The 24,936-nt window shown below is 42.2% G+C and overlaps 1 long non-coding RNA gene across 4 annotated transcripts in view; it reads right to left on the reverse strand.

The window, feature by feature from the left end:
- Positions 1–760: 760 nt before the first annotated feature.
- LOC119237788 (uncharacterized) overlaps positions 761–24,936 on the reverse strand; it is a 31,129-nt gene continuing 6,953 nt past the window's right edge. The window contains exon 4 of one of the 4 annotated variants that reach the window (XR_005123451.2): positions 761–1,313. This is a non-coding gene — a long non-coding RNA (uncharacterized LOC119237788). Of the gene's footprint in view, positions 1,351–5,192; positions 5,429–22,746; positions 22,783–24,936 lie in introns of those variants that run through there. The other 3 variants (XR_008550592.1, XR_005123460.2, XR_008550593.1) reach the window with 3 other exon arrangements.

The raw sequence follows: 24,936 nt of genomic DNA on the forward strand, positions 1-24,936 counted from the left end.
TACCCTGGTTTCAAAGGTTAATGCAATTAGTATTAACTTAAAGTATTAACTTAAACCCAGTTTAATATCATAAGAATAAATGTAGAAATTTAGGAGATTAATATAACCTAATATACTTTTATGTCAGATTGGCTCCCTGACTCCACATATCTCCAAAGCTGAAACTACTGTATTTCATCTACTATGAGATAACATTGATTGCAAGATGTCCCAGTGGTTTTGAACATGTGAGAAGGGGGTGGGGGGAGAGACCTATGATTTATCCCAATTAAACTAGGACACAGTGCTTTCATATCATTTAAGCCTTTTATTTTATAATGATTGGTGAATGAAATAACTTTCTCAATCTTAATAACTCTTTGAGGAAGACAAGGTTGCAATTGCAGCTCCTGACTGGCACTTGCTCCCTCTCTCCCAGGAACAGGCTGGTCAGGAAGTGTTTAAGGATGCTGGAGCACCAGAGAGGGTGAAGTAAAGTCACACTCACCAGACACAGCAGGAAAGTCCCTGAAGGTGTGGGCAGACTCAATTAGGGAAGGAAAGGAAAAGAACCTCAAAGTGAAAGGACAGGTCTAGACACCAGCTGAGAAGCACCATGAGAAAAATCCCTTGTGCAGAAGGTTTTAAGATTCAGAATCATTTCCAGAAGAGAATCTGTCAGTGATCTTTGATTAGCCCAGTTGTTTCTGAGATTGTTAAACTGATTACTTACATCAATATAAAGTCAGGAATAGAGATTGAAGTCATTGTTGATGTTTAAATCAACTATTTTAATTATCAGTTGTTAAAAATATTTAATGGACACAGATTTTGTCACATGTCAATTATGCATAATACAAAGAGAAGATATAGGAGAGATACGTAGATTAAGATACTCCCCAACTTCTCATTTGGAATCCAATCTTCTGAAATTCATTTCACTCTAGAGTTGTATATATTTGTACTATTTTTCCAAACACAACTGTCCTCTGTGCCACCAGAAGTGTCAGTTATTTGCTAATTCTTTAAACAGTTTTTTCAAGGACTTCCAGGTTAGTGACTCCATTACTCTTTCATTACCAAGTTTTAAGGCAGGTCCTTTCTCACCTTTTCAGAAGGTATCAACAAAGGTTTCAGAAAACAACCAGGATTATATTACTTCCCGAAATGGTCCTTAAGTGATTTGCCGAATGAAAAGTTGATGAATTCCTGTTGTCCATTTGTGCCATCAGAACTATGCAACAGGTTGGCATATGTGCAGGTCACCTCTGCTGCATCTTGTCTGTCTCTTGGCCAGTAGCAATTATAAGACACCATTGATCAGGAGAGGCATTCTAATTTTAGAGATGGCAAATGTGAAAAGATGTCAATCTAAGAATCAATAAAATTCATTAATTATACTCTACTTGCAGGTTGAACCCCACTCAAACTTTGGAATCTATACTGTCCTAGGATAAGGGGAATTGAGACTCTTACATTCAAGAACTCAATAGTCATGATTCTGTGGACTCTGGTGTAATTTAATCTAATTGTTAATACTTTTGCTAAGAAAACAATTTGAATCCTCAGCTTTCATGCTGAGGATTAGTCAGTTACCTATCTGGAGAGTGACACTGGCTAAATACAGTCCTACCTCAATGTATCTTCCTGGTTCTTTACACTCATGAATGGGCAGTAACCATTACATAAGCAACAACAATTTTTCCTTAAATATGAAGTGATAAAGTTGGAGATTTGCAAACCATATAGGATGGTCCTCCTATAAATATTATAGTGGCAAGCATTAAAAAAAAGATAACTTGGATTCTGTTGTGATACCAGATTTATGATCTTAGTTGAGTTCACATTACTAAACTTCTATGTCCTCATTGATATAAAAAAGTTGATAAATTATTACTATTAAACAAGATAATATATGTGCAATGCTGAACACAATGCCTGGCATATATTAATATGCAAAAGATAAATGATATACCTCAGCCTGAATTTCAGATGAATCAAAGATTTAAATGTAGGGGCCTTCCTGATGGCACAGGGGTTAAAGGCTCAGTGCTACCACCAGCCACTGCAGCAAGAGTTCGATCCCCGGCTGGCCAGGGAGCTAACCCACATGGCGCAGCAGACCTCTCCTGTCTCACCTGCTGCTCCCCTCAGCAGTGTATTTCAGTTGATCTGCCTGTTCTGCTCCCCACTCTGTCTCTGGTGAATCCTCTCACCCCCTGTACCTCTGGCCTATACCCCAGTTCTTGTATGCATAAATAAATAAAAATAAATCTTTTTTTAAAAAAATTTATATATAATTAGTGAAGTAATAAATAGTTGAAGATAACATGGGAGATTATGTTTATAACATGAGAATAGAGAAGACTTTTCTAAATACTATGACATGTGAAGGAGGAAAAAGTGAAAAAAAGCCCCAAACAAAAGATTGATATATTTGGACTACTTAAACAAAATAAAACTCTTCTATATAGGGGGGAAAAAATTAAGTAAACAAATGACAAAATGGAAAAAAGTATTTGTGGCACATAATATAAAATGTTAATTTCCTTCATAAATAAAGATTTTTTTTTTAGAAATCAACAAGGAAAAGACTGTTAAACTAATTGAAAGTTTTGAGAAGGATATTTAAATATATACAAATTATTAGGCATGTAAAAAGATGCTTAACTTACTCATAAGAAAGATAAGCAGACATGTCAAAACCATGGTTCTGCTTTCTTTCTCTGACTCTGTGCCATACCTACCTGCCAGGATCTCTGCCTGACGTCAAGTGGGAAATCTTCCTCAGGTGGCTTCTCCTCACCTTGGACTTCCTCTCTTGCCTCTTTCTCAGAATCCCCACAGAAGCTCTTTGAAGAAGGAAATGCTTCCCTCTCCACTGGTCCCAGGCTGTCCCGAGATTCCAGATTCTGAAGATTCTAGACTGGCTCCTCCCAGTAAGGGAGACAATCTGATAAACTTCAGAACAATCAGAGCTTGTTAAAGTCAGAATGGACTTTTTTTTTTTTTCTTCAGAGAATGACCTCTCTATAACTGGACATATTCAAGCAAAGAATGGATGGCATATTTTGTGAGAAAATTCCTTAGAGAGATGGCTAACCTAAGTTTCTCCCAGTATATTCTCTCTTTCTCTCTCTGTCTCTCTCTGTCTCTCTGTCTCTCTCTCACACACACACTATTCTCTGTTTTCCCCTTCTGTACTTTATATGTGTTCTCTTTAACACACAGCAACCCCTAATATCCTGCATGTGTTACTTTTTAAAAATCTCATTTGTTGTCATTCTTCCTCAACCAAATGGAGCTTCCTGGAGATGAGAGATTTTGACTGTCCTGTTTGTAGCTCTGTGCCTTGTTTGGCATATAGTAGGCATTCATTGCTGAATGAATGAACCATCAAGGATCATAGTAGGAGGACACCCTGCATGGAGTGGGTAGTGGGCCTGATTATCTCTGGGTGTTTTCTAGTTCTAAACTCAGGATCTTGTAAGCCCCACACTTCTTAAAGTGTGCTTTGTGGCTCCTGACATTGGAAGCTGCTCCTGGCTAGAGAGAACCATCAAGGCCATGTGTACACATTTCTAAAGTGATGCAGAAGGCAGGTGCCAGTGCAGAACAGAGACTGATGCTGATGCGTGGCTACTGGGTGGTGGGGAGGAGAGCCTCAGTGAAGGGGGGGGCGAGAGGGGAGGAGGGGAAGGGAGGGATTGAGACATGAGCCTCAGTGAGGAGGGCATAGACTTGGGCTGGGAATCTCATCCTTTGAACAAGTTACTTAATATCTCTGAAACTCAATTTCCTCATTCTTAAAAACCTTGCAGGACTGTTGTGAAAATGAAATGTGATCGCTGGGCCTGGGGCCATTCACACAGGTTTGTTGTTCAGAAAGCACTTGCTTCTCTTATGGTTGAAGATTGTTGTGCTGTTTAACTTGAGTTTTGACTGGGTGAGATTTTATAAATAGAGGTATGTGGAAAAGGACTTGCAGAGTAGAGGGCAGGGTCTCTACAAAGGCTACCAGGCAGGAAAATAAACTTATACCATGGCACAGTGCTCAAAAGCAGGAAGTCCAGACCCAAACTGCTTGGGTGTAGATCCTGATTCTCACTGAGTGGGTGACCTCAGGCAGAGGTTAAGTAACTTCTCTGTGCCTCAATTCTCTCATCTGTGAAATGAGGCTAATAGTACTTGTTACAGGTTGTTGTGAAGACTGTGTGAATTACCATATGCATAGCACTTAGAACTGTGACTAGCACAATACCAGTCATCTACCTGTATTAGCTATTAGGATTACTATATATTCCAAAGATCAGTTGTTTGAGGAGGAAGACGTGGGAAAGTAGGGTGAAACCAGATGTGAGTGTTGTAACAATGTGAGTCCTCCCAGACATCAGCTTTGCACATGTATGAGTCCAGGCCCACATCAAGACCCAGCCCATCTTCCTCATCTGCCTCCTCCAGAAAGCCGCTCCCAGCTGCTCCACCCTTTGGGTTCCCAAAGCACCTGGACTGGAGCTTTACACAGACTGCCTTGTATTATCTTGTATTTGCACTTCTGTACTCAGCCTCCCCAACTCAGTTAACTCAGTTAACAATTGAAAAGGAAGGAAAGTGTCTCTCATAGGCCACAGACAATGCAGTTCCTTTCTACTCTCCTCTCCTGTCGGGAGATATGTGGGTGAGGAAGAATAGTTTTGGAATCAGCTCTCCTACTTCCTAGATGTTTGACCTGAGAAGTTGTTTAACCCTACTAGACCTCAGTTTCATCACCTATAATGGGTACTATATTATCACCTACCCCATAGGGCTGTTGTGTAAAGATTAAGATAATGCATGAAAAGCATTTAGCACAGGCCTGTGGTCACAGCAAACACTCAGTAAGTGGCAGCTTTGATTGTGCTTACTGCAAAAGAGAACCTGCTAAGAAGCAATACTTAGAAGCATACTCTGTGGCTCCCAGTGGCGCAGGGAGAGCAAGGTGAGACCCCCCCACCTCAGCAAGAGTCTGGCAGTGAAATGATTGTCCGACGTTGACCTACAGCCTCCACCACCCATCCCCACCTCCAAGGTGAAGCACTGGTCATTCAATCCCAGGAAGATTACAGTCTTCATTCAGTGATAAAATGATAAGCATTTATCATGGGTTGTATCGATGTCAGTTTCCTGGTTGTAATATTGCACTATAGTAATGCAGGATGTTACCATTGAGGGAAACTACTTGAAGGAATACATGGGATCTCTCTATATTGTTTTAGAAAACAGCAGGTAAATTTACAAAGATCTCAAAATAAAAATTATTTTAACATAGCACCAAACTGAGCTCTTATTTTTTCAGGCCCCCCCCTTTTTTATGCTTTATGGTCTTCTGTCTCCCTAACTCCCTTCCACAGGTCTTGATTGTCCCAGTGTCCTGTACACACAGCACTTTTGGTGATGCCACACCAGAAACCTGGTGAGAAAAGAGCAACAGTAGATCGTAAGTGGGTATTTATCGTGTATCTGAGTGCTTCATAACACCATATATATAATTTAATTATTATATATATTTATAGTGTATATATATATGAATTATTTTAATCTTCACAATAACCCTTGAGGTTTTTGTAATCATTATTTTCCAAATGAAAAAATTCAGGCTTTGAGATATTAAATAATTTGTTCAAGATCTCACAGCAGAGTTAAGACTTCAGATTTGTTGGACTCAAAAGCCTCCTTGCTCACTATTCTTTGTAGATCTCATAAAATCTGAGAGTTCAGTTATGAAAAAAATATTTCAAATTGTAATTTTGGGTAACCATTGGGGTTTCTGTTACACATGCTCATGGGGTTCTATATCGAGGTCCCCAGGAATCATACAACAATAAGCAATGGCTAACTTGTCCCTTCACATCTGTTAAGCCTCTGTCCAAACATCTCCTCCTTCATGAGACCTTCTCTGACCTCCAAATTAAATGCTCACAAGCCCTCTGGCTCCCACCCCCATGTTCACCCTCACCCCTGCTAGGTCATCAGTTGTCCTAGTTTGCCAGGACTGAGGGGTTTTCGGTTTTAAAATCAGGACTGTGCCTGGAAAGCCTGGAGGAGTTGGTCGCTTTATCTTGTTTCCCTTCTCTGCAGACTAGGACAATATCAAGAGGTAAAACATTTCTAGCAGAGGGAGCAGCATGTATAAAGCCTTGAGGCAAAACACCACGTAGATAGTCCAGGAGGAGCAAGGACGCCGGTGTGGCTGTAGTGAGTGTGTGGAGAGAGCATGGTAGGAAATGAAGGCAGAGAATTGGAGGAGGGAGCTGATCGTGTAGGACCTTGTGGTCTTGGTCATGACTTTGGGGTTTATGTTGAGCGAGAATGGAAACCACTGGAAGGTTTAAGCAAAGAAGTAACATGACCAGATTTACACTGAAAAAATATTGTGTTGAGAATAAATTGGAGTGGTGGGGAGAAAGGCAGGATAAGGACAGAAGCAGGGAAGTTTGGAGGCTATTGCCATACTCCCGGTTGAAAGATGATGACCGGGCCCAGGATGGTGGCAGTGGGTATAGTGAAAGTATTTAGAATCATGGTGGCTCCAAAGGCAGAGTGACAGGATTTGCTGATGGATCCAATGGGGGTATAAAGGGAAGAGAGGAGGCAAGAGTGATCTTAAGACTTTTGACCGAGCAACCAGTGGACCAGAGTTGCCATTTTCTGAGACAGAGAAGATCAGAGGATGAGCAGGTGTAAGGGCTTAGAGTGGCAGGTGCTGAGTTTGAGCCTCCCCTTGGAAACCAAGGGAAGTATTGGGCAGACAGCTTTAGATAGGTTGGTCTGGGGTTCTGCAGAGGGATCAGGGTAGAAGACATAAATCCAGAGTCATCACAATAGGTGACTTTTATCACCGTGTGTGTGAATGAGAACACTCGAAGTGTGTTTACAGAGGAGAGGAGATGGCTGAGCCTTGGGTTTCTCCGGGACTTAGCAGGAGAGAAGAGGGGGAACCAGCAAAGAAAGCCAAGCATGCCTGGGCAGTGAGGTGGCAGGAAAGCCAAATTAAAGAGGGTTCCCTGAAGGAGGGAAGGAACTTTCAAAGAAGCTGCTGAAATAGGTAACCAGAGAAGACCAGCATCACTCTGGCTTTGACAACATGACAGTCACTGATGGTCTTAATGGGAGGTGCTTAATGGGAGATCTTAATGTGGAGTTGTGGGGGTAAAAACCTGGCTAGATTAGGTATAAAAGAGAAGACACTAAATGCAGTGTGTGTCCTGGATTGGAGCAAACAGAGAAAATACATTCGTGGGAAAATTGTTGAAATCTTAAAAAAGTCTGGAGTTGTGTGAATAGCAGTGTAGCAATGCTGGTTTCTTGGGTTTGACAAATGTGCCACAGTTATATAAGATGTCATTAGTCAGATGAGAAAGTTGAGAGAGGGATGATGAAGCATAAGAGAGAATGAAAATGGACAATGGACCCTCTAATACTGACAGTTCTTGAGCTAGACTAGTCCATCTGATGATTTTTGAGCTCTGCTGAAATTCTACCACAGAAACTCTCAGCTGTTTGTCAAAGACTTTTTTTCCCCTTCTCTAACACAAAAACTCCTACAGAAGGTAACCCATTCATCTTTATTAGTCATTTACACCTCAGTCTAAATGAGTTTATCAGCTATTTTCTTTAAGCAAAGTGGGGTGAGAAGGCAGGAAGTCACTGTTCTTCATGATTTAGCCTAGGGCCTCTTGAGTGAGTTAACTTATATATGACTAGCTTTCCCTTTCATTCTTTACATTGCACAGCTATAAACCATGTCATCTTAGGCCTGGTTCTTGTCACTTTCTTCTTTTTTTAATGGTTGCTTACAAAATTAGCAAAAATTGGGGCAGAAACGTACTTTCTTCTTTGGTTACAAGTGCTTTCAGGATGTTGCATTTTTATGACTACATCACTCCTGGCAACAACCCAAGGGTAATCCAGTACAGAAAACCATATCTGAGGCCCCCAGATGGCACTGCCTAGCCAGAGGATGGTGGCAGGAACAGCGCTCTCTCTAAAAATTACATGCTCTTGCTTTATCTCACTGTCACAGATCCTTGAACTTTTGCTTTTCCTGTTATTTAGACTGAGCACATAGGGCTCCTAAGAGTAGGAAAGAGAAAACCATAATAAGGCACAAAGATTTTATATTTAAGGAATATAAATATATATGCCTTTTTTCCTGAGTCAAATACACATATGGAAATTTATAACCTAATATTATGAATGTCCTGTGAATGAAAGTAACCAATATATTTTGAACTGCCTTTTAATAAGAAACTTCACACTATTACCCAAACAACAAAAAACTTTGACTTTTTGCAGATGAAATTATACTTAAATAATTTTGCTTTAGTTCATCAAAAGCAAAACCATTACTTTCAAAGGCAGGGGAATAGATGTTAGACAATTATTAACTTGGCAATTTCTACTAAACTTTAAAAGACAACTGAGTTCATTAATACACATGAAATCCTTAGTTTTTATTAGGAAAAAAATCCAACCACAGTATCCTTTCAAAGTCTGCAATGTTATAATGCCCCCCCCCTTTAAAAAAAAAAAAAAGATTTATACAAGAACCGGGTACAGGCCAGATGTGCGAGAAAATGAGAGGATTCACCAGAGACAGTGGGGAACAGAACAGGCAGACTAACTGAAATACACTGCTGAGGGGAGCAGCGGGTGAGACAGGAGAGGTCTGTCTGTGCCATGCGGGTTGCTCCGTGGCCGGTGGGGATCGAACCTACACTGCAGAGGCTGAGGATAGCTTCACTGCACTGAACTCAACTGCCTGCGCCCCCAGGGAGGGAGGGCCCCCCACCTTTTTTTAATTGAGGTAACATTGGTTTACAACATTTCAGATGATTCAGGGAAATAGTTTCACACCTCCCCCAGCTGCATGTCCCCGTATCACCAAAGCACCCACAGTCCTTCACCACAGGTGATGGGCCATTTTAACCTTTGTACACCAAAATTCTGGTCAGTTTATAAAATTATTGATTTCAAGGCCAATTTATAGAAAAGATGACAACTTGTCTATGACCTCATTGAAGAGAAACCAAAAACTTTTTAAGTAGATTGGCTGTTCAGTCTAAAAACACAGTGTGAATGGAAGCAAGGGTTCCTGTTTTATCTGTAATTTAAAGTGTTGTGGTTTTATCTGGAAAGGAAAGGGAGTCCTCAGCTTGATTCCACAGAGTGATCAGAAGGTTTCTTGTGGCTTGGGTGGTTCTGTGACTTCACTGGAATAGTGACATTTCAGCTGAGACTGAGGTCAGCACAAACCTCATGGGGCTGTGACACACATACAGGGCCCCAAACTCAGAAGAGTGTGCTTGGTTTAATCCTCTGATGTTACCATCTTGAAATTTTTAATAATTTTTTTTTTAAGATTTATTTATTTATTTATACAAGCACTGGGTACAGTCAGAAGCACGGGAGGGTGAGAGAATTTACCAGAGCCAGAGCGGGGAGCAGAGCAGGCAGATGGATGAAATACACTGCTGAGGGGAGCAGCGGGCGGCAGGAGAGGTCTGCGCGCCATGTGGGACCCTCCTCTGGTAGCCAGGGAGCAGCTGGGGATCGAACTGGCACTGCAGAGGCTGCAGGCAGCTTTACAACCCAGCGCTCAACCACTGCGCCACCAGGGAGGCCCTAATAATTTTTTTAATAAGAGGTTGTGATTTTCATTTCACACTGGGCCCTGCAAATTATATAGCCAGTTGTTCCTGGGATAGAATAGTATTTGTGGAATTGTTACTGAAAATATGATGAGAAGGAGCCAGTTGTGCAATGAACTTGCAGATGGATAGACCAAACAGAAGGACTAGCCAGTGCCAAGACTGTGTAGTAGGAAAGAGCTTGGTACATGTGGTCTGAACTGCCACACTGCACATTCCCCAGAGTGTCATTCACCCCACAGCTCACTGAGTGTCCCTCCTGGAGTTGTGCAGTACACAACCTCTACCTCTGCACACGGCAGGCATGAGTGCAAGAAGCAGAAAAGTCAGTGTAGAGAGATCATTATAAGGTCGAGGAGAAACAGTATAGCAGATTGTTATGAAGAGGAGAGGGGTGTGGATGAGATCAGGCAGAAGCCAGATGACACAGGGCCTCATAGTGCTGAGCTTGGGTTTTATTTAGAGATAAGATGGAATGCAGGTGATTTTTAAACAGATGAGTGACATGAGCCTATTAGACTCCAACTTCTATGTGAAAATGGGTGGAGGGATTTAGAATGAAAAGAGGGACTTTTAATAGACAGGTTAATAGTTCAGGTTAGTGATAATTTCACAACAGCTTGGACTTTGGTGGTAGCAGAAAGTGAGGTGTGAGATTTTAGAACCAGTAGTAGCACTTGCTTGTAGTATTTATGCCTGGTTTCTGCTGGTAACTACTTAACTGGTTTGTTCCACGTCATAGGAAATACTAAATTCCCAAAGTTATCCAGCATGTCAGAGTCGATGGAGTCCTGTCTGACTCACCTATTACGAGTACATAGCCGCACAACAGATCAGCTTATTCAGTTTAGATTATGAAGTCATGCTCATAGATAAAACAAGGAACCTGAAATTTGTAGATATATTTATTTTTGGTTATCCACACTTTCTTTCATATCAATAGGAAATGAAACCACAAAATTAAACTACCAGAAGTACTCAAGACAGGAACTGCTGTATCATAATGACTGTGTTCCCATAGTGATCTCACAAGATATGCAAAAACCTGAGGCCACTTTGCAGTCAGCACACGACTATGGATTGACAATGTGCCCGTTGGTGGATGGTGGGAGTCTGCCTAGAGCTGTGGAGTCCTTCCAATGGACAAAAACATTCACCAATCTCAGGGTGCTGGAGCTGCCACAGAATTCAGCTGTCTTGAAAGCACCCCGATGCACAAAATTGTCAAATATTTAGGAAGATTGTGTAGAAAACAAACCAAACAGTTGGGAGAGAAGCAACTTTGAATGGCACCAAGGCTAAGATGAACCTTCACACCAACAGGCTGCCTAGAGAATAAGGTCATGATGGTGGCAATTAGCCTTGATCTAGGTGTCCGGCATGTTCAGAAGTGTCTGCACTTCAAAAATACCTGGAAGGTAGCATCAGCGGTGCCATGGATTTGAGTTTGAGTCATCAGACTCCTCTTTCCAGCACTGAGCTAACACCATGGTGGACAGAGGGGCATGGGGTTCATTGCTCTGAACCTGGGGTGCAGGGCAGGGCCTCCACCAGGACAAAAGGCAACATGACTGCGAATGCTGGTTTTATGGGGAAGCCCATAAACCAGGCTGGGATGTCACAATCTGACACATCTCAGTGGGTCAGTTCAAGCAAAGGGGAGGCAGAAAGCGCCATGAAAACTATGAGAATCAGACCTTCAGATGGACGGAGAGTCAAACAAGAAGATACTTGGTGTGGGGGAGAATGCTAAGGCTTCCCACATAGACAAAGCATTAGGAAGAAAGCACCAATAACTTCCCCAGATCTTAGTGGGAAGACTAGAACCAGAAGCCATGGCTAGCCCCAGCTCTGCCACCTACTAGCTGTAGAACCTGTGCTGAGTCTCAGTTTTCCAATTTGTCAAAAAGATGGCCTCTAAATGCTTCTCCTATGCGTCACCTCTGCAGCACCTGACACTGGCACCCTTCCTGATCTTACAGCACCATGCTTCCTCCATTCATGTCTGTAATTGCCTGCTCTCTGGTTCTCCTACCACTCTGCCCTCTCTTCATGGGTTTCTTTTCCAGTGCTCAATTACATGCCAGTATTCCCCAGCACTGATTCCTTTTCCCATGTCAAATTGGGACTGTGCTGTTCACATCCAAGCCTGGACTTTGGTATTTGCCAGCTCTCTCTAGCACTAACACTTCTCAGGGGCCTCAGGCAAGTCTTTCCAAGTGCCTACAGGATTGGACATCATGTCTGGTATCAAGTTCATAGTCTCTTCCCTTTTTCATACACTGCAATCTCTACCACAGTTAACCCATCATTCACCTTGAAACTTAGGAGTGTACATTTCTTCCTCTTTCACTGTAAGATCAAAATAGAATCTAGTCCTCACATACATCCCTTACCGTGTTTAGCCACTGCTTTCATGCTGGCCCTCACTTTTTTGCCTGTCCTATGCAATAGTGATAGAGGTTGTTAATATTCTGCCAGTTTTCATTCCTTGATTTTTCTCTTAGTATAGTCCCAAGTTGTGGCTGGACTTAACACTGACCATTTAGAGATAACATTCCCCAAGGTTCTTACAGCTTGTTAAGCCATGTGGCCCCACGATTAGGTGCCAACAAATAGGATGTCAATAGAAGTGATACATTCAACCTCCAGGCACTCTCTTTGAAAAGGAAGTGGTTAGCTCTCCCCTTGGTCTCTCTCAGCCTTTCCACAGGCTGGTCCCACAATTTTGACATGATAGAATGAGGGCAAAATCCTCAGTGAATACTTCTCATACTTGAGAGCACATCCAACTCACCTGAAGGGCTCCTTAAGCCAGATTGCCTGACCCCACCCTGTGCATTTCTATTAAATTCCCTGGTGATGCTACTGCTCTTGCTTCAGGGACTGCCTGGAGAGCTGCAGCCTTGGGGGATAGAAAAGCAACAAGGTAAAAGGATCCAGGGTCTCTGAGTGGCTTGATGGAGTGGTACCACCTCTGTGGCCCATGGCCACTTATTTTAGACATTACATGAGCAAGAAACTCTCTTGTTTGTGTCTTATTTTAAGTCTCCCTATTTTGTAAGTTTAGTTCATAATGCCTACTCATCATGATTCCACTTATCTGATCTTTTCAAACCACCCATCAGACATGTCATCCCCCTGCTTTAAATCCCTCAATTCCTCCCTATTACCTAACGCAGCTATGCTCAGCCAGGATGTCCTGACAAACGATGAGACCTGGAACACAGTGCAAAAAGGCCAGAATTCCAGGTAGTGAGCCTGGAAGGGACATGACCCTCTTACAGTCCTCAAATTTTCAAAATCTGAGTGCTCCCAGGGAAGAAAGCATACAGTGATCACCTTGTCAGGGCAGATAATAACTAGCATCTCTGGGGTTCTCTTTTATGCATACAATCCCCTAATTGCCCTGCAGGGGATCTACTACTACTATGTCCATTTGCCAGGGAAAGGACAGAGATACAGAAGGAAGAATTCTGCTTGGGGGATTGCTGCACCCCGGTTCGGAAACCTCCAGCAGAGAACCTACCCAGCTGTCAGCAGACAGCTTCCTCTTCAGGGTCCAAAGAGACCCACACATCCAAGATCACATTGTGTCTGGCATCTGGTGTCTGGTGGGGGATCAAGGCCTGGCATGTCAGCCTGATACAGGACAACTCGGACAGGCCATTTCTCATTCCAGGGCTTTCCCGGCAGGTTAGCAGAAACACTTTTGACTTCTTCCTCTGTCCATCCTTGTTTCCTCCCTTTTCCTCTCATAGGAGTTGATACTTAATAACCATCTTCCATGCCAAAGTCCACTTGGTGTCCACTTCCGGACAACCTAGCCTGTGACACTGCTGGAAGTCATGTAGCTAGTGCGTGGTGGGCTCTGCCACACACAGCCTGCCCATCACCACAATTCTGCAGCAGGTTGCAAAATCTCTCCAGTTCCTTTGGGTGGCACTCAAAGCTCTTTATAATTGATCCCAGTTTTCTTTGCCCACACTCCCCTGACTCGCCCTATTCCATTATGATACCAAGCTCCAGCGGTATTTCCATAGGAAGGCACCCCCTCCCCCAAGGAGGTCCTTCCAAGTCTAGTCCATATCTCCTCTGTGAAGCCTCCCTGAGTCCCCAAGAGAGAAAGAAGTTGCATAGTGAATGCAGTCTGAGAGTCTGCCAGGCCTGATTCCAAATTCTAGCCCCACAGCAAAGCTGCATGACATGGAGAGAATATGTGGCTCCACCTCCTAATTATAATATGGAATTAATGATCACTACTCCACTGACTGGCATATTAAAGAAAATCTGTAAATCACCTAACCTAGTGCTCCTCAGTCTTTAATGGGCAGAAAGAAGTCCTGCATATCTGTAAAACACAGATCCTGAATCCATGGGGTTGGGTAGGGCCAGAGATTCTGCACTTCTAACCAGCTCCCAGGTGATGTGGATGTTGGTGGTCCATGGACCCCTCTTTGAGTACCAGCCCCTTAGTAGGCACCCCAAGATATTTTCCCCCCTCCAGCCCCGTTCATTTTTCCTTCCCCTTGGGGCCATAATATTTTGCTGATGCCATTGCGTACTGCTCACTCAACACACTTTAGTTAGTTGTGGTAACTGTTTCTCCCACTGGACTGTGAGCAATATAGATGTAGAAACTCTGCTATCTTCTTCTCGCTATCACCAATGCCCTGCTTCTGCTCAGGTATATAAAAAGGAGTCAATAAATGTTTGATGAACTAAGCCTATCAAATGGAAATAAAATTGTCAACTCTGCCTGTCTCCACAAGCCGTTGTCATGAGCAAATGTGATCATTTGGGAGAGAGAGCATGGAAACACGGATATGGTACAAATATAAAGTATTATTATCCACCAGCTTTCCACCCTGCAGCCGTTCAGATTATGCAGCTGAAGCATGTTTACTTGTCATAGTTGCTCAGACTTTGGATGATTATAAAAATTCCGATTCATCTGTAGTTTAAAAATAAACCAAATTCTCTTTGGGATAAGGACTGAGGCACTCTTTGCCTATGGTAAGAAAGTAATTATAATGATGTAAATGAAATGGATGTATTTTATGATCAATCAATCAAGCAGCAGGCACTGAGTATCTCTCTCCAGGTGGCACTGGGTTTTCTTATCCACCTTCCTCAAATGAGCAAATGATATTAGCCTTACCATCTCCTGCCTGTTTGAAGGTGAGCCATTCATGGGGGGCAGGCAGGTCAGAAGCAGGGCAGATATAATAGTAGTTCCCAAAGCGGTTCAGAACCTGGCTCAAGACAGGACAGAAACAGCCATGTTTCTCTTTCAGGGGACCTGGGCCAGTGGTAGGGCCCATCCAAGTGGCTCTCCATGGTGAGTACATGTGACCTTGCCTGTGTCATTAGCAGGTGCTCAGTGTTAGGGAGTCAGGCGCCTAAAAACTAGTCATGTAGAATTCATTCTTGGGAAAAAGGTCACATGTGAGGGCTTCGCCACTTATTTACCCAAAACACATCAGGAATGTTTTCCCTCGGGGCTGCAGAAGTTGATGCCCAGCAGGGCACCAGCAAGGGTTCTTGGGAAGAGAAAGCTTGCCCTGCTTCTCACTGGTCACATTCATAAAGCGCTGGTGCTCCGGGGGCTGAGAAATGTTATTGAAAAGACCCTGTGTAGCAACACACTGAGTTATCTCTGGGCATCTTTGAGATTCTGAGTCAGCTATTCCTGTTGAAGAAAAAACTCTGGGGTAAGAAGGTTAATGTGAAGACAAAGTTCCTAGAAATCTAGAAACTTGGGGTCCTTTAACAACTGATGTGACAATTTCAGGTAGATCAAGATTAAATGCCTACTACTAAACAAAAAAAATTAATAATTTCAATAGCAACTAGGTAAGATCACGCAAATTTGTAAAAAATCAACAGAATACACAGCCACACATTAGTAATGAGTTGAGTATATGCATATATATCTTCACAAAAATAATTATGGTTATATATGGGTGATTTTAACTTCCATGTTTATTTTTTTCTGTATTTTCCTAATTAATATGTAGTGCTACCTGGGAGATGATTTCTTTTAAAAAAAGGAGAAGTGGGGTTAGAAATAAGTGAACTATAAGATTAATAGTGTTATCTGCGAATTGCGGGCTCACAAAATATTTTATGTCTTAATTGTACTTAAATGTTTTACACAAATATATTGCTTTTATAATTAAAACTTTTAAGTTTTCATAAGGAATATAATAGCAGTAAAAAGTAAGGAAAAGTCTACAACTTCCCAGTTCCAAACCTCCAAAGGATCCCTGATTCCTATTTACCTCCTGTACCTGACTTATCAGCAACCTGTGTTGACTGTCTCTCCAAAACATACCCAGAATCTCACCATTCTCCTCCACCCTGGTTCAAGCTATGACCTGAATTATACCACGATAAACTTCGGATTTCACTGATTCTGTTCTCTGCTCTGTGTAATCTCTTCTCCACATCATAGCCAAAGAGAGCTTTGACTCATAAATAGGACCATGTCTGTCTTCTCTCTAGAAACTTCCATGGCTCCCTACTGCCCTTGCAATAAAATCCAGACTCTTTACCTCAGCAGGAGCCCCTTTCCCCTACCTTCTTTCTTTTACCTCTTTTCTAATTCCAGCCACACCATCCTTTCTGTATCTCAGCTTAGGAAGAGCTTGCATTTGCTGTTTTCTCAGAACATTCATCCCACAGAACCTCAGATGCTTCCTTCTTCTCATTCAGGTCTCCACTTACACATCAGGTCTTCAGAGAGGCCTTCACTCAACCATCTTAATCTAAAGCAGCCTGCCAGCCCGCCCTACCTCATTATTCTGATTTGGATTTCTCTCTCTCTTTTTTTTTTTAAACATCTGATATTTTCTATTTTCTAGCTTCTTGCATCAGCAAGTAAAGAACATCCTTGTCCTTCTTATTCACCAGTGTGTTCCTATGAACCTAGAACACAACCCAGCATATAGGAGGGCCCCAGTATTTTAGAAAAAATTAGAGATTAGGGGGAGTATGATGAGTGGGATGCCAAGTCTAGACTCAAAATGTGAGGACAAGCAGAATTCTGTCCTCGGGCCACAAAAAAAGTGGAAGAGATTTCAAGGGGGTTCATAATTCCCACGACCAGCCCCATCTACCTTCTTATCCCTTTTTCCCAGTATTCCCAGATACTTTTCAAAAGCCTTTCCCTCTAGTATCCTTACTCTTTCTGATCTCTAAATCCCAGCATTCTCCTTGTATGACCTTTGATCACTTGCCCTTTTATATAGTTTGAGGAGAGAGCCTATGTAACAGCCATATGAACCCAGGAACCTGCTTTTCTCCTTCTGGCATTAATCCCTAGAACACCCAGGGTTCCAAAAGAAAGCTTTAATTTCCCCTTGCTGCATCCTCGCTGCTGCTCCTCCACGTAGGACTTGCTGACACAATGGCAGGGATGTTTTGGCAGCATGTGCTGTGGCGTCTCTGCCAGTCCAAAGACTTGGCACACTTCAGATTGTAGGGCACAGAGAACCACAGGGTCTCTGACTATTCTTCTGGGAGAACTCCTGCGGGCAAATGTCCTGCCTTTTGGTAATGTTATCCAAGGACTTTGCATTTAATAGGTAAGGTTACACCATCTTCGATGATTTTAAATGTATTCAACTCAATAACATATAGGCCAATATATCTTGGGTGATCCCTTGGCTTCCTTTTAGATGCAATCCCCATTAGCAGTTCGCTAAGTGATCATTTAATTAGTTTAGTTATGGCTACTGGTTAAGAATCGTCAGGGCAGCAAATATACTCTCTGACCCTTCCCACATTTCTTACTATCACAAAGACTCTGTAATGACTATAGGATAGAAAATCAGAGACTGCTGCTTCTGAATTCAAATTCTAACCAGGCTGTTGCATGACACACTGATGCCCTAAATGGGCCTGTGTCATTTGCTGCAGTTGGATAGATTTCTAGACCAACTAGACAATCAGGAATCCAGGACAATCTCTACACCTAGGCAGCTAACGCCCCAATAGCCGATTTCAAAGATAAAAACTTCACTGTCCCCTTAATACTGCTCACATGTTTTTCTAACACAGCACCTGCCTTTGCTTTGCTTGGAAGCAGCACAGTGTACCGGGGATCTTTCAGAGACCGTGTGCTCGACAGGCTTGGATGCAAAGCCCCGGGTCTGCTTCCTGTACACTGTGTGACCTAGCAAATGTTTTCTAACTTCTCCGGAGGCTCTTTCCTCTGGTGTAGGGTCACAACACTATTTCCCTTTTAGGCTTTTTGTGAGATGAGATGCAATGATATATCTGAGAATGGCTCCCACCAGTAGATGTGCCCTCCCTTGTTAAATGACTTAGGATCCATTTGAAATGCAGCTGACAGCCACCCACCTGCCCCTGCCACCCAAAGAATGCTGAACATCTCTACTTATATACTCACAGGTCCCTCAAAATTTACATTTTTTCAAGACAAACATTATCATTTTCAATCACCTTTATTCTCTATTTTTAGATTCTATGAAGCAAACTCTCCATATATAAGTTCCATATATGAGTTTGTTCCATATATGAGTTCACGGCACTGTCATCCTCGCAGACACCCAAAGGAACTTAGGTGTTCCTTTTGCTCTTGTTTCCCTTATTATTCTTTTTGGCATATTGTGTCCAAAATACTAAAACCAGCTGATGTTTACTTCCTAAATGGTTTTTTTTCCCCATTATAATAGTCCAGAGCTATCTTTCTTCTGGACAAAACTATCTATAGCCCCTATAGATAGGGGCTAACTATCTATCAATAGCCCCTTAACATCATACTCACCCTAGAGGTAGAGTAATAGACACAAATTTTCCCTGTCATCCTCTTACTTGAAACACTGGAATGACTCTCTCTTGCCCTTGAGACTCTTTGATTTGGTCCCTATCTATTTTTGCAGTCACCCCTCCCCAAATTATACTTGTTATTCCCACAATTCACCACACTAATTCTCTTCTCTGTGGCCCTAATTATCCTGGGAAGGCCCTGGCCACCTCTCTTGACCTGAACACTCTCACTCAGCCTTTAAGATATACTTTAAATGTTATCATCTCCAAGAATCTCCTCTGAACCCCAAGAGTAAACTCTTACTCTCTGAACTCCTGGGGAATAATTGGGAAGACTCCCAGCCAGTCTCCTAAGATATTCCCTTGGTGACTTTACCAGTCCAGGGTCTGGTCCTCACATTCAGAGACCTGATTTCATCAGGGTAAGAGAACAATTTCACCTCTTAGTGCTAGACTCAAATTAACTTCTTGAAAACCACCCTTTCAAAATATCAACAGATTGGGGGCCTCCCTGGTGGCGTAGGCGGTTGAGCTCAGTGCTGTGAAGCTGTCCGCAGCCTCTGCAGTGCTGGTTCGATCACCGCCAGCCTTGGAGCAACCCATGGTGAGCAGACCTCTCCTGTCTCGCCCGCTGCTCCCCTCAGCAGTGTATTTCGTCGGTCTGCCTGTTCTGCTCCCCGCTCTGTCTCTGGTGAATCCTCTCACCCTCTGGCGCATCTGGTCTGTACCCCCGGCTTTTGTATAAATGAAATAAATCTTTAAAAAAATATATCAACAGATTAGTTACAATAGGAGCCATACTCTCCTCAGGATTGTAATACTGGAGTATGAAAGACCAGTCCACTTTCTCTAAGAGAGCTACCCATGAAGATGAGTGAGAATCCAAACAATAGAAGCTAGATGAATCAAACAGCTCATGGAATCAAGTTAAAATACTGTGCTGTCCTTGTGCCCACACTAGGAATGGCCTTACCAATAGGACTATCAAATAAAGCCCTCTCTTCTTTGGTCAAAGCCTGAGAGTCCCTGCCAAAGCCAGCCTCTGTATTTCTCTGGCTAGCCAAATTTCCCTTCCCCCGGCTGGGTACTTTTCTCTCTTGTTAGTCTTTAATGCAGTTACTGAAGAGACCTGGTAGCAAAACCATCCTTTGAATTTATGCTCTGCTCCTTGAATATGGATTTCGTAGTTTAAGAACTCAAGTGTGTTTTCAGGTTTCTCTGTAACAACCAAACAGAAACTAGAAACATTAGCATTTAATTGTTGTTATAGGAAGCTAGGCCCAGGGCCTTGCCAGGGAGGTGATGTGAAGGGACTAGGGAATTGGAGTTTGGGGAGAGCTTTAAAGAATGTTATCTCACCTCCACCTCCACTCCAGCACAATTTTCAAAAGCAGCAGCCTTTTAAATAATTCTTTAGACTTAGAAGTTGCCCCTGTAGTTGTTAAGTGGTAAGAAGACAATAGAAGCAGTGATGGAACCTCTGTGGTCAGACCCCGAGGTCCAGAGAGAAGGAAGGCAAAGGAGAACACCATTTACTTTTTCTATACTTTCTCACCTCTAGCCCCATCCCACCATCAGCCTCATGCAGTGGTTCTCAAGTGCCAACCTGGGCAGCAGCAGTGAACTTGTTAAAATGCAGGTTCCCAGGTCCTGCTTCTCACCTACTGAATAGGAAATTGCAGGAGTGTGGCCCAGAGATCTGTGTCTGGACCAGGCCTCAGGGCAAGTGTGAGGTGTAATAACATGAAAGAACTGCTAACCCCTGTAGCACCCCCCTACACCCCCCCACCGCCTGCCAGACAATAATTTGCACCCGTATCCAGACAGATCTGTTACTTGGACAGTTCTCCCCACTCCGCTCTGACATTAGGCCAGCCCCAGAGATCTTGTTTTTTTTATACCTATAGTCTCCTGTCCAGCATATTGAAGGTGGCCATGAACTAAACTGAACTGTATATTTTATATGTCTTGGGATAATTTAAACTATTCTGTTTCTTAGGGCTCCACCATTTGGCCATATTCAAGTCCTCTCTTTCATACCATTTCTTTCCATTCCTTTCTTCCATCTCCCTAATTCTGGGGCACAGCATTCTCAAAGGTCCCATGGCACTTAATCTGTTCTTTCCTCTCCAAATTCAGGCCCTCAGAAACTTACCCCATTTGCAAATGTCACTGCTCTGTCCACTGATAGAATTCTACCGAAGGCCTTAGAATAATCATATTCAACATGGCTCCCCCATGCTCCCAACCCCTTCCTTCCTGTCCTCACCCCCAATTCTCTGGCCACATTCTTTTTGTGAATAGTCTCCCCATTCTCTCACTTTGCCCCCAACCCCTCTTGCTGATGTGCCCGCATCTCCTCCATCTGCCGTCTCTGTCCACATAAGTCAATACCTCAATAGCTCAGTCTTTGTTCCTGGACAATTGGGAGGGGCTCCTAACTGTTTTCAACCTCAAGTCTCTTGCAGCTCTGATCCCACCACAGCCTATCACTATCAGATAAGTTTTCTGAAGACATCACATGGTCTTGACAGGGAAGGGAGTGCTGCAGAACAAACTACCAGTAACCTCACTGGTGCCACTCCTGTGGCCACCATTGCTGCCACCAGGAGATTCTTATAGGTCCCTCTCCACAGAGTTCATCCATCCTGCTTATCCTCGGAGTTTGACTCCTCTCCATTTACTCTTTGGAAATCAAAATTTCTTCTTCATCACGTCAAGTCATTTGATTCAACATATGTCTCAGGAGCCATGTCCTTTAACAGTAAAATTGGCCACACAAAGTGCTTTGTGATGATCTTTAGTTAAGAGACAGTTCTTTGTCCTAAGAGGCTCTATTCTCTGCTTTTCATCTTAATGAACTCTTTTTTTCTCCTTACTACAGGTTGACCAAGTTTGAAAAAGTTCAGACTGCAGTGGGTTTGCAACCAGACCTGGCCTGATTTGGATCCCTAGGTAGGACTTTAAGATTTCAGAGGCTTACTGAGTGTTCTGGAATCCGGAGAGAGGGCAGAAGTCAGTCTTGAAGGAGGTAGGGGAAGAAACTGGCGTTTGATCAGAGTGAAAGCTGGAGCTCCTCCTTTGGGAAGCCACAGGAGAGCTGGCAAGAACTGAAGACTCAGAGGCCAAGAGCCACTCCGATGCTAGAGAAACCTTGTAGGTAAACCTTCTGGAGAAGGTGCTTCTAGATTTGCTAAGGTTGGCACAATTGTTTTCTTAGTGAATTTGCATCCCATAATCTGGGAAGATTTAGAATTAAATTAGAATACAATGAAGGAAATCAAACTTGATAACATTACTTTTTGTATTAAGGAACTTACACATTTGGTATTTTAAATGTTTCTAGTGTTTAATTTTTAAAGTATGTCTAATGTTTAATAGTATATGATAGAAATACTTTTAACATTTAATGAAGTATTTGAAGATTTAATTTGTAATATAAGGTATATAATTGACTAATCAATTTGGACTTTGATTTTAAGTGAAAAATCTTTTAAAAGTTTATACACGGCGGGCCTCCCTGGTGGCGCAGCGGTTGAGCGCTGGGTTGCGAAGCTGCCCCCAGCCTCTGCAGGGCCGGTTCGATCCCCGGCTGCTCCCCGGCCACCGGAGGAGGGTCCCACATGGCGCGCAGACCTCTCCTGCCGCCCGCTGCTCCCCTCAGCAGTGTACTTCGGTCCTTCTGCCTGCTCTGCTCCCCGCTCTGGCTCTGGTGAATTCTCTCACCTTCCCGCGGTTCTGACTGTACCCAGTGCTTGTATGTATGTATGTATAAATCAATCAATCAATCAATAAATAAATAAATCTTTAAAAAAAAAAAAGTTTATACACGGTGTATACACTGTACTGGCATTTTTAAAACAATGTGCCACTCTATGTATTTGTTTAACTTATTGGTTTTATGAGAATTAAGAATTTGGGATGGTTTGTTAACTAGAAAATTGATGTGTTTGAAAAAAATAAAATCATTAAATTAATAAGTACCATCTAAAATATTTAAAATTATTAACCCAGGGGATCAGACATCAATTTGCTAGATATTTAAATGGAGTAAGATGGATATTTAATGTGAAAAATTAAGCAGAAGAGTTGAATTAGAAAGTAATGAATATTAATTTTTAAGAACCAAGGTAACTTCTAAACAATTACCTTAGGGTAAAAATCTTAATATATTTTTAAAATTCTTTTTCTTTTTCTTTTTTTATGCCCCCATGCAAGGCGCTCCCAAGGAAATCACCACATCAAGAAATGTGAGTACTTCCCAATTGTGAATTGCCAAGGACAGCATTTGAGGCTTTCTGAGTAGGCAGTGAGTGTGCTGTTTGGAAAAGAGAGTCAGAGGTCAATAAAAATGGCACAATACAAATTCTGACTTCTTACCTTCATTTCAGACTTGTTTCTCTGGTTGCCTATGGGTTTTATCACCTTTAATTTAGCATTTCAAAGACAGCCCCACAGCCTCTTTATTTCACCTCTCAACTCTTGGCCTTAGCCAAAAGGCTTCCCTTGAAAAATAATGTGTTTATGGCACCATAATCAGCCCGGTTTCACAGGCTGGAAACCTTGCAGTCTCCTCTTTCCTCTCTTCTCCCCTCTCTAAATCCATCATCCTGTCCTGATGAGCCTTTCTCTGTAAGGTCATTTTCCTCATCGTTTCCTCAGTCACTAGAGTTTATGGCCGCCTTGCCTCACACCAGGATTACTACAATCTCTCCTGCAGCAATTCCTTCTACATGTAACTGCCAGAAGACTCATCAAACTTTATTTTTGTCTCTTTTATTTGTATGAGCTGTTATCAACTCCCCAATGTCTGTCAAATAGAATTCAAGCTCCCTTTGGCATCTAATTTCTCCTATTAACTAGAAGTACTCAACCTAGGTTCTCAGCTTTCATTTTTTTCTTGACGGAACCCTCTGTTTTGTCAAGCTGACTTGCTGGCCACTGTTCAACAGGACTCAGGCCTTCAGGTACATTTCTGCACAGACCATGACCTCTGTCCTGAGGCTTGCATCCCTCTTATTTTTGAGTCCTTGAATCAGGTTTCTCCTCTCCTTATAAAAACTGCACTCACTTCTTCTAGAAGTTCTGATAGATCTTATTTGGCTATACAACTCACAATCTCTTTGACATCTATATACATTTTCATAATTAATCTCTAATGTTTATATTACTCTGTAGCAGTGTACTCAGTTTTGCATATCTATTGTTTCCTTAAAGAGACAATTTGAATTCTTTAGGGAAGGAATTTTACCAGCCTAGTCAACCACAAGGGTTGTACTGAGGATCAAATGAGATAGTTTCTGGGCCTCCCCTGGTGGCGCAGCGGTTGAGCGCTGGGCTGTGAGGCTGCCTGCAGCCTCTGCAGCGCTGGTTCATTCCCCGGCTGCCAGCGAGGGTCCCACAAAAAAAAAAAAAAAAAAAAAATGAGATAGTTTCTGTGGAAGTGCTTTGTCAACTACCAAGTTGTATTCAAATATAGTGTTGGGAGTAGCTGTGATATGACTGAAAAAGCCAAAGATTTGGACTTGAAGTTGGAATTGGAAGAAGTGAGTATACTTAACTAGCTCCTTTACCAGCCATGTTGTCTTAAGCAAAATTTAATCTTTCCTGAATTCCAGCAACCTCACCAATAAAATAGCCCTAACATGTCTTAGAGGGCAGAGAGGGTTGTGAAGATCAAATAAATTGACATCAATAAAAACATTTTACACACTTTAAAGCACCATATAAATGTATCTTGGTAATGGCAAGATAAGCACTAGGCCAATAAATGTTGACATTATGACCAATACATGTTGACTTCATGACTCAGAAGGATGAAGAGCACATACCATTATAGGCTAAGTACCATCACTGCAGAGATGGAAGATCCCAGCAGATCGAGGAGCTTCAGTGAGTCAATATACTGAGTGTCTTTGATTTACAAAAAAAGTAAACAGGACTCCAGATAGATGTTAATGGAAACAAAAACCTCTCATAAAAATAGTAATCCTCTTAGAGAAATTTACTATTTTTATTCAATTATAATGGGCTATTTGAAAGGTATGGCACTTGTTCAAATTCTCTTAGGTTTCTGGTGCTATATTTGAAATGTATTTAGTATTTGTTCACTCAACATTTTTTGGATGAGCAAATATATTCATTGTACACCAGCTGTATGCCAAGCAATGTTTTAGCTCCTAAAGACATATCAGTGAGACAGTGTCTATTCTCTTCTCAGGGATATTACATTCCAATGAGAGAGAGATAACCTGTAAGTCAACAAAATAATTACAAATTATCATAAGTGCTATGAAGAAAATAGTAGTATGGGAGTGGGATGAGCATATACTGTATAGATGACATATTTAGGAAAGATCAATGAGGATTCAACATTTAAGATGAGACTGCAGGATGAAGTAGAATGATGCAGGAAAAACCAGGGGGAAAAAAGCATGCCAGACTGAGAGAAGAGAGAGCAGGAGAGAGCTGT

The sequence above is a fragment of the Talpa occidentalis genome, unplaced genomic scaffold (assembly GCF_014898055.3).
Source record: "Talpa occidentalis isolate TD23 unplaced genomic scaffold, MPIMG_talOcc4v2.1, whole genome shotgun sequence".
Classification (NCBI taxonomy): Eukaryota; Metazoa; Chordata; class Mammalia; order Eulipotyphla; family Talpidae; genus Talpa; species Talpa occidentalis.